The 9700-nt window shown below is 37.7% G+C and overlaps 1 long non-coding RNA gene across 1 annotated transcript in view; it reads left to right on the top strand.

Annotated features, from left to right (window-relative positions):
* Positions 1–7432, top strand: part of LOC138155447 (uncharacterized) — a 73119-nt gene extending 65687 nt beyond the window's left edge. Inside the window, exon 3 of the long non-coding RNA XR_011166833.1 lies at positions 7220–7432. This is a non-coding gene — a long non-coding RNA (uncharacterized lncRNA). The remainder of the gene's footprint in view (positions 1–7219) is intronic.
* The last annotated feature ends 2268 nt before the right edge of the window (positions 7433–9700 follow it).

Raw genomic sequence — 9700 nt, 5'->3', positions numbered from 1 at the left:
AAGAAGAAGAAGAAGAAGAAGAAGAAGAAGAAGAAGAAGAAGAAGAACATGGAGAAGGAGGAGGAGGAAGTTTCTTTTAGTTCTAAAAGGTTCAGTTCTACAAAGTCTGTGATTTTACTTTGTTGTAAACTATAATAGGCAACAAGTTGACTTAAGTGGATAGATCTCTGGACCTGGAGTCTAAAACACGAGTTCAAATACAGCCTCAGACACTTACTATCTGTGTGAATTTGGGAAGTCACTTAACCACTATTTGCCTCAGTTTCCTCATCTGTAAAATGGGGATAATAATAGCACCTGTCTCCCAGGGTCATTGTGAGGATCAAATGAGGTAATATTTGTAAGGCACTTCGCACAGTGTCTGGTACATAGTAGGTGCTATAGAAATGCTAGATGATTTCTATAATTTTATATTTATATATATTTTATAATATATTTATATAACTATAATTTTACTATAAACTAAAAAGTGATCTCTCTAATATCTAAATAAAAGGTTCAATTAAAGGGTATTAGGTAGAGAACCAGCCTTGGAGTCAGGAAGACCTAGTTTCAAATTTTATGTAGACACACTGGCTGTGTGTCTGTTGGTATATAACTTAACCTCTCAGGCCACTCAGAAACTCTTTAAGACTATAAGGTGGACAGCAGGTGCTATTCTGTGTGGGTAGAGGGAGTTTCCTCACTGGAAATTCCCTATACTAATAAAATTATATTTCTGATTTTGTAAAAAGTTTTTATTGTGTTGATGCTGCTGCTATAGGTATTGCTATCTTCATTAGATAAAATAATTTGACCAAAGACATATAACTAGTAAATTCTGTAAAAGAACTCATGACCTTTCTCCCCTAAGCTCTTCTCTCTTCCCTATCTCTGTCAGATAATAATATAATAGTAGCTAGCATTTATATAGCATATAACTAGGTACTGTCCTAAACATTTTTGAAGTGTTACCTCATTGGATCCTGGAGTCAGGAATACCTCAGTTCAAATCCAGCCTCAGATACCTACTAACTGTGTGACCTTGGGAAGTCACTTAACCACCGTTTGCCTCAGTTTCCTCATCTGTAAAATGGGGATAATAACAGCATCTATCTCTGTAAAACCAAAGCGATATTCACAACGCCCACAGCAGCTATGATGTGTATGTTGGTGTAGTTGTGAATCACACAATGTAACAGGCTCTCCACATGGAGGACAGAACCAAAGCATTTATTCAAATAGCAGGAAACCAAATCCCAAAACCAGAAATCCAAATTCATTACAGTAACCACTAAGTTGGTACACATAACCAATGCAGTGAACACCCACATTTCCAAGCCTTCCCAAACCTTCCCTCTGTCAGGCCTTCAAAACAAAACAGACTCCCTCAAGCAAGAATGCCCCCTCTCTCACTCACAGTAGCTCCTCAGCCTCCCAGCTGCTTGCTTCTAGCAGTTCTGGCTGGCTTTTAGCTTATGCTCAGCTTTTTATCCTGGTCATTAGCTCCTCCCTCTACCACCCCTTCCTGTTGCATCAGCAAGTTCCTCCTGCTGTGGGAGTCACAAGTTCTGTTTCTTAACGAAGACTTGATACAATCAAGGGCAAGGCTCAACTTGGAACAAGGCACTAAGTGCTTGTTTGCTTGCCATTACAAGGGGCAAGGAAGATCTTCAAACCCCCCATTACCATTACAACCTCCCAGGGTCGTTGTGAGGATCAAATGAAGTCACCCAAGTTTAGAACCTCAGTCATCCTCAGCTCTTTGCTCTCAACAGTCACTGAAATTTTAGAAAAAAGGCCTGCACTAAATTTTCTGTAGTTACTGAGGTGGGTAGAAAGAGTGAGGGTAGGATTGGAGGAGGGACACACCCAGTTAGTCTATTAAGCCTACTCTGATTTACCAAAGGTTCAGTCTCAATAGAATAATAATATTATTACTTTATTTGGGCATCTGGTATTTCTCTGTGTGGTAAGGAATTCACTTAATGATAAAGTTTCACTACTATAACTCAATCCATAATCACAGTTTTAAAAATAGAATTCATGTCAAAATGAAGCCTTTTGAAACTTTTCTTTCTTTCTTTGGAAGCTTAAAAGTTTGTTGAAAGTTCCCAGATGAAAATCTTGGGAGGCCTGATTCCCAGAGAACAAGGCTGGCATTTGAACTGCTAAGCTTCCCTTCCATGCCATGGGCCAACATCAATTCCCTCTATTTGGCAGCAAGGTTCTCTAAGCTCCAAGGATCCTGAAGGGAGACTGGAGATTGTTCAATTTCTAGCTTTTTTTTTTCCTCTGAGTGTCTACCAATCAATCAACAGCATTTATTAGGTACTTTCTATGTGTGAAGCACTGTGTTGAGTGTTGAGGATATAAAAACAAAAGTGAAACAATCCCTACATAGAATAATAAGCACCAAGTTGTATACAGTGCTTTATTATGTACAAAGTGCTTTCCTCATAATACCTATCCTTGTGAGAGAGGCAGTAAAAACATTGTTACTCTTATTTTACAAATAAACTAAAATTCAGAGAGGTTAAGTGATCTGCCCAGGGTAATATGGAAAGTAACAGAAGTGGGAGGTGAAACCCAGATATTCTGATGCAGAGTCCAGAATTCTCTCCACTCTCTTCCCCTATTTCAGTGGTGTGGTTTTGTAAGATTTGTCCAAGATCCAGATGTGTTCCTTTATTCGTGGAAGCCAGTGGTGGTAAGACCATACCAGGACAGGCTTGGAAGGGTCTACTTTGCTCAGGAATGACCTCAGAAATTTGGGTTTGGATCAAGATCCTCCCTATTCTGGAGGATGTAAGGGAATCAGAAACTCCCCATACATATACACTCCAGTCCTACACCAGAACAGGTCTCTGTTCCTGGCTAGACCTCAGGATGGCTTCAAGCTAGTCAGGAAGACCTGAGTTCAAATTCCTCAGATACTCATTAGCTGTGTGACCTAGATAGGTCACTTAATCTCTGTTTGACTCAGTATCCTCATCTGTAAAATGGGAATAATAGCAGCCTCTATCTCCCATGGTTCTTGTGAGCATCAAATGAGATAATGATTGTAAAGCACTTAACATAGTACCTGGCACATAGTAAGCATTGTATAAATACTGCTAATGAAAGGTATATATACCAGAGAGGAGCTTAGGTTGCTAGGCCAGACTGAAGCAAGATTCCACAGCCTGCCTCAAGCTACTAGGAGTCCTAAACTTTGGGATCTGTTACTTTGGGGTTTTTTGAGTTCTTTTTGTATTTTTGGAGGGGGGAAGGTAGGCCAATTGGGGTTAAGTGACTTGCCCAAGGTCACATGGCTAGTAAGTGTTAAGTGTCTGAGGCTGAATTTGAACTCAGGTCTTCCTGACTTCAGGGCCAGAGATCATTCACTGTGCCACCTAGCCACCCCTACTTTGGATTTTTAAAAAAATATTTTAATAACTGCATTTCAATATAACTGGTTTTCTTTTAAATCAATAAATGTTTGATTTAATAAATATTTGATTACTTTGTTAGAGATGGGTAGGTTTGGAAGAGAGGAGAGTTTGGGGGGAAAGGTAATGAATTATTTTATAGTATTTACTAGTTATGTGACTTTGGGCAAGTTAATGAATGTCTTTAAACTTCAGTTTTCTTATTTGTCCAATGAGGATAGCAATGTTTGAAGCAGCAGCACCCACATAACAAATCTTACAAATTTCACGTGTGCATTTTAAAACATTACTTTTTAGGGGTATACAGGCTTCAAAAGACTGCCACAGGGGAGACACAGAAAACATTAAGGATCCCTGGGACTCTAGACCTACCCACCTAGTATGGAACTCCAAAACAGATGGGAATTACTTACTCTGGAAGCTTACAATTGAAGCCAGACCCAGTGACAAAGAAAAACAATGCCTTGTACTATTCATACAATAAATGAAATTGTGGGTGTGAAAATACTTTAGAAAACTAAAAACATTAATTTTGAAATTAGAATTAAGGAGACCAAAAGTATAGGCAACTATCTTACTACTTCCTGAATACAGAATAGGAAGAAAACAGCAAAGAAAGAAGAGAGGAAAATAGAAGAAAATCAGCTTTAAAAGGTTTTTGTTTTTTTTTAAAGGTGTAACAATGGTATATGCTTTATGCTGAATTGATTAGAAGATAGGTAGCTGTCAATCACTCCTACCTCCATCTTTTTGGTGGCCAATTTAATCCATGTTTATCATATTTTGCCTACTTAATAGACAAAATAAGCATAGATGACCAAATTTTAAGCAACAAAAACATAAGCCTGTTCCCTCAAGAAACATTATTTTGACTTTTAGTCTGCTTGAAAGTAGGCAAACTACCAGCTCTTGTATACTTAATACAGTAAAAACCCGAAATTTTGCCCACAGTAAATAATAATCATGAAATCTAATAAGAAATTATGGTAAGTGACTAAATTTACTACCAGAATTGCACCAAAAAAGCAGAAATCCATAAACAATAGGAAGAGAATTTATTAACAAAGGTAGGGCATGATCAGACTGACAAAACCACAGCCTTCCCAGTAAGACCACAGATACAGCGAGAGACATATGTAGCCTACAAGGCTCTATGTCCAAAAGAAACAAGAGTAGAGGATTCCCCTTACAAACAAAAACAAAAAAGAAAACCCAGTTGGGTCAGAAAGTCCCAGAGTGATAGCATTGGAAGTCCCAAGAAATAGTTCTTGGTGTGGTCTAATAGAACATCATGCCCTTAGCCCAGGGACTCTAAGGTCCCTAACACTTTGTACTGAGATGCCATAGAAGGCCTTAAAGATCCAATACTCTGAACCTCAAAGATGCAGGAGGCCTAAATCCTGTGAAATGGAGATCAGTTCAGAAACCCATGTAGCCTAGGGCAAGATCAGACAGGATCAAATACTCTTCTTCACCATTTACCAAATACTCTTCATTACCAAATATTCTTCTTTACACACACACACACACACACACACACACACACACACACACATACACACACACACACACCCCAGGGGAAGAGTTAGACCAAAAAAAACAAAACAACCCAATTCAAGAACTAAGGCTGGAGAGATGAGTAAACCAAAGAAAACACTGACCAATAACAAAAAATATTGTAGACCTAGAGATCTCCTTTCTCCAAAGGAGAATGTAGCTCCATAACAACTTCAAGCAGAAATGCAAAAGAAAAAAATGGATTTCCCACAAATACTACATGAACACCTAGAAGAAATACAGTGAGATAAAAATAAAATAAAAGTTCTGGAGGAAAGAGAATTTTCTCTAAAAGAAAATAAATCTTACCCAAGTAACAGACTCCCTAAAAAAGTAGACTAGACCAAACATAAATCAATAGATCTATGAGATTATAAGAACTATTAAAACAGTCAAAAGATTGTAAAAATAGGAAAAAATATGACCAACAGCTGACCCAGAAAACAAATTAAAGAGAGGGAATTTTAGAATTGCTGGGCTTTCTAAAAACTATAATTAAAAGTCTGCATGTTATACCCTAAGAAATTATAAATGAAAGCTGTCAAGATCAGAATCAGAGGCAAGTTAAAGATAGAAAAAATTCACTGATGATCTCCTGAAAGAAACTTCCAAAAGGAAAGGTCCTAGGAATGTCATAGCTAAATTCCAGAGTTCCCACATCAAAGAAAATAATACTGCAAGCATCAAGAAAGAAGTAATTCAAATACCAAGGAACCACAGTCAGTATCACACAAGACCTGATGGCTTCTACTATAAAAGAGAGGAAATCTTGGGATACAATAATACAAAAGGCAAGAGATAGACTTCTAATCAAGAATAACTTACCTAGCAAAACTAAATATAATTCTGCAGGGAGGAAATGGACCTTTAATGAAAGAAGACTTTCAAGCATTTCTGATGAAGACTCCAGAGCTGAGTAGGAATTTTGAAATACAAATACAAAAATAAAGGAAAACCTATAAGGGTAAATTTATTTGAGCAATTGGAAACGACTATATAATAATGTACTACTAACATTCTAATAGGGAAAGAAAAAAGAAGCATCACTTCACTACCTCAATGTCTTCAAAAGACATTGAGGTAGTGATAAAAGAAAAATAAAGGAACTAGGAGAGGATTGAGTCTGTCCTGAGGATTTGAGGAGAATAAAGGGAAGAATAAAATAAATATGTTAAGTATAGAAAGGAGGAAGAAGGAAGGGTAGAAAAATTATTGTTTCTCATTATTGGGATGAGTGAGAGGAGTATAGAAAAATGAAGGAAGATAAACTTCACTCTTATCTGCAACAGGCAAAAGGAAGGCTTGAACACACAAAATACACCAAACAGAGAAACAAGTAAAATATATGGCTGCATCCATATATGCCCCCATCTCAAAATTTTCTATTCTTTATAAAACATCATCTTAAGATTCCTTGAAAAAAGAATTGTGGTCTGAGGCAGGAGAAGAAAAGGGTAAGAGCCTGAACTATAGATATTGTCACATATATTGTTACACCAGTAGTCAGGTCAGGAGAAATATGCTAACTAAGCAGAAACCCTAAAGAATTTCAGGCTTGGGGGTGGATAGGTGGCACAGTGAATAGAGCACCTACCCTGGAGTCAGGAGGACTTGAGTTCAAATCCGACCTCAGACACTTAACACTTACTAGCTGTGTGACCTTGGGCAAGTCACTTAACCCCAATTGCCCTGTCTTCCCCCTCAAAAAAAAAAGTTTCAGGCTTGTCTTCTAGCCAAGGAGATAGCGGTAGAGTCACAGTTCACAGGATTTCAGATTTGGAAAGAACTTTCACAGGCACATAATCTAATGCATATTTGAAAAAGGATCTCAATCCAGCCTCTGATTTACCTCTTCCCAAGGCAACTTATTCATTCCACTTTTGGACAGCTAGAATTATTAGGAATTGTTTTCCTTTCTTCAATCATAAATTGCCTCTTTGCAATTTCTCATTCAATCTTGTTATTTCCTCTTGGGCCAAACAGAAAAAGTCTTAACTCTTGTCCATGTGACAATCTTTTTGTTTTTTAAAAGTAATCAGGGTTAAGTAACTTGCTCAAGGTTACATGGCCAGTTATTTCTGGGTGTGGTGCTAAGTATCCGAGCCCGGATTTGATCCCCAGGTCATCCCGACACTGGAACCGGTGCTCTTACTCGCTGTGCTACCTGCTCGCCCCATGTGACAATCTTTTAAATACTTGGATATAGTTATCATGTTCCTTCCCTGACCCTAACCCAATCTTCTCTTTTCTAGGCTAAAATTTCTATTTCCTTCAAATGATCCTCAGATGCCATGAATTCAAGGCCCCCTTCACTATCCTGGTTGTGCTCAGATCATTTTCCAGAATATCACTGTCCTTCCTAAAACATCATTCCCAGAAGTTAACTGAACACTCCAAATGACCAAGGCAGAATACAGTAGTGCTATCACCTATTTCCTGAAAATTGGGTCTCTCTAAATGTAGCCTATATTACATTAGTATTTTGTCTGTTATATCACAGGATTGACTCATTTCATTTCATTAAAACCATTGTTATCTCTTTCAGAAAAACCACAGTCTAACCATGTCTCCTTCATCCTATAATTCTTTTTTTTCTTTTAGGGCAATTGGGGTTAAGTGACTTGCCCGAGGTCACACAGCTAGTTTTTTTGTGTTAAGTGTCTGAGGCCGGATTTGAACTCAGGTCCTCCTTACTCCAGGACCGGTGCTCTATTCACTGCACCTATATTTCTAAAGTAAAATTTTAACTCAAATTTGTGACATCACATTTTGTCTTATATTCATATTAATGTGTTAGTCCTTGAGATCTTTTTGAATCCTGACTGTCATACAGTGGCCTAGCTTTCCCTCTCAGATTTGCATTGCCTTGGCCTAGCGTTCCCTCTCAGATTTGCATTGCCTACACATTTTATAAGCATTCCATCACAGTGAGTCAATCAATCAGCAGCTTTTACTAAGTGCCTACTACATAAGAGGCATTATGTCTCTTATATTGGGATACAAAGAAAGGAAAAACCATGTTATTTTTCAAGTCATAAATAAAAATGTTAAACAGCATGAGATAAAATATAGATCCCTTGGAAATGCCATTGGACTACTCTTTCCAAGTTGACATGTCTCCTTGGGTCAAATCAATCAACCTGCTCTAAATCTACTTAGTTGATTCTATCTTTTCCACAAGAATATCATGAGAGTCTTTATCAAACACCGTAGTAAAATCTACCTACACTATATCCATAACCTTCCCCCAATTTAACAGTGTAAGATCCCAAATTTGGATCTGGAGGGGACCTTAAAAGTCACAGAGCCCAAACCATTCATTTTACAGTCTAGGAAGTTTACATGACTTGTTCAAGTTCACACAAACAGTGAATAATAATGAATGTGAGATTAGGTCAGTCATTTATGTACACTGAGGCTCATTTTTCTTATTTGTAAAACTGAGCAATGAACTAAAGTATTTCTAAAGTTTCTTTCAGTTCTAAAAAGAAAAAGAAAATGGAGAAGGAAATGGCAAACCTCTTTGCCCAGAAAAACCCAAATGAGGTCATGAAGAGTCAGACATGACTAAAAATGAACGAACAACAAAATGTAATCTTTACAATCTTAATAGCTGACAAGTTTACAAAGTCCTTCTATATATGTAGTCCCCTTCTTGGGGATCCATTATAGAGGTGCCCTTCCCTCCATTTCAGAGCAACGGTAGATATCCCCTGTTTTTTTATCTTCAATCAGGATACTTTTAAGTGGCTACTGAGTCATAACTTTGTGAACATAGTAAATGGGCAAGTCCTGACCCTTCGACTTCATTTCTACCCACAAGATTCTAGGAATAAGCAGGTTTTTCTGAACTCTGGAGGCATGGTGGGGAGAATGGTAGAAATACTCTTTACCCCACTGGGCAGGCCCATGAGCATATGGCCTCCTAGGTAATCTGTGTTTGGGATGGGACTGCCTCTTGTCAATGTGTTCTTTCCTTTGATCCAGCTCTTGAGACAGCTAAGTGGCATAGAATGCTAGATTTGGAACTGTACCCTCCTCCTCTGCCTCCTTCTTCATCACTTTCTTCTTTGTCTTCTTCTTTTCTTCCATTCTCCTCCTTTCCTTCTCTTTCTTTGCCTTTCCTTCCCCCCCCCATCTCTCTGTCTCTGTCTCTCTCTAACTCAGATCCTCTAACTCCAGAGTCAGTGCTTTCCCCCTCTATGTCATGAAAAATTTTCAAAAAAGGAAATAAGATTAGTCTCGCATAATCTCTTCTTTACCAAAAAAAAAAAAACTGAATGATTTGTTTTACTTTTTAAAAAGTACACACATGCACAAAAATCTCATTTTCCCCTTGACCTTTCTTTGACATGCACAATGAGTCTTTAATAAGATGCTGAAAATATAGCACATTTGTTGGGTGATATTCTGCAGAGAACAGAGGATAATTCCCTAAAAAAGTGCCAATGAAGAGAACTTCTGCAACATAAACACCTCTAGTTCTCATGAATCTGCCTGCTGCAAAGTTAGCCTCTGACATACAGCTTTTTACTACAATTAATACTGTATTGTTTTGGATAGCTAACTATGAAAATCTGTAGATCCTGAATACAATATTTTAAGAGAAGAAAGAATGAAATTGTATTTAATTGGTGAATCCACAGACTTTAAGTATCTATAATTCAATAGTAACTTAGTAAAGTTCAACAAAATAAAAATTCCTCTTTGTCCTTGGCTCCTCTACCATAGTT

The sequence above is a fragment of the Petaurus breviceps genome, unplaced genomic scaffold (genome assembly GCF_028583685.1).
Source record: "Petaurus breviceps papuanus isolate PSGF00001 unplaced genomic scaffold, PetGlider_PUasm1.0 91133, whole genome shotgun sequence".
In the NCBI taxonomy this organism is placed as follows: Eukaryota; Metazoa; Chordata; class Mammalia; order Diprotodontia; family Petauridae; genus Petaurus; species Petaurus breviceps.
Note: the sequence above shows the minus strand (reverse complement) of the source record. Positions and strands in the feature narration are given on the sequence as shown.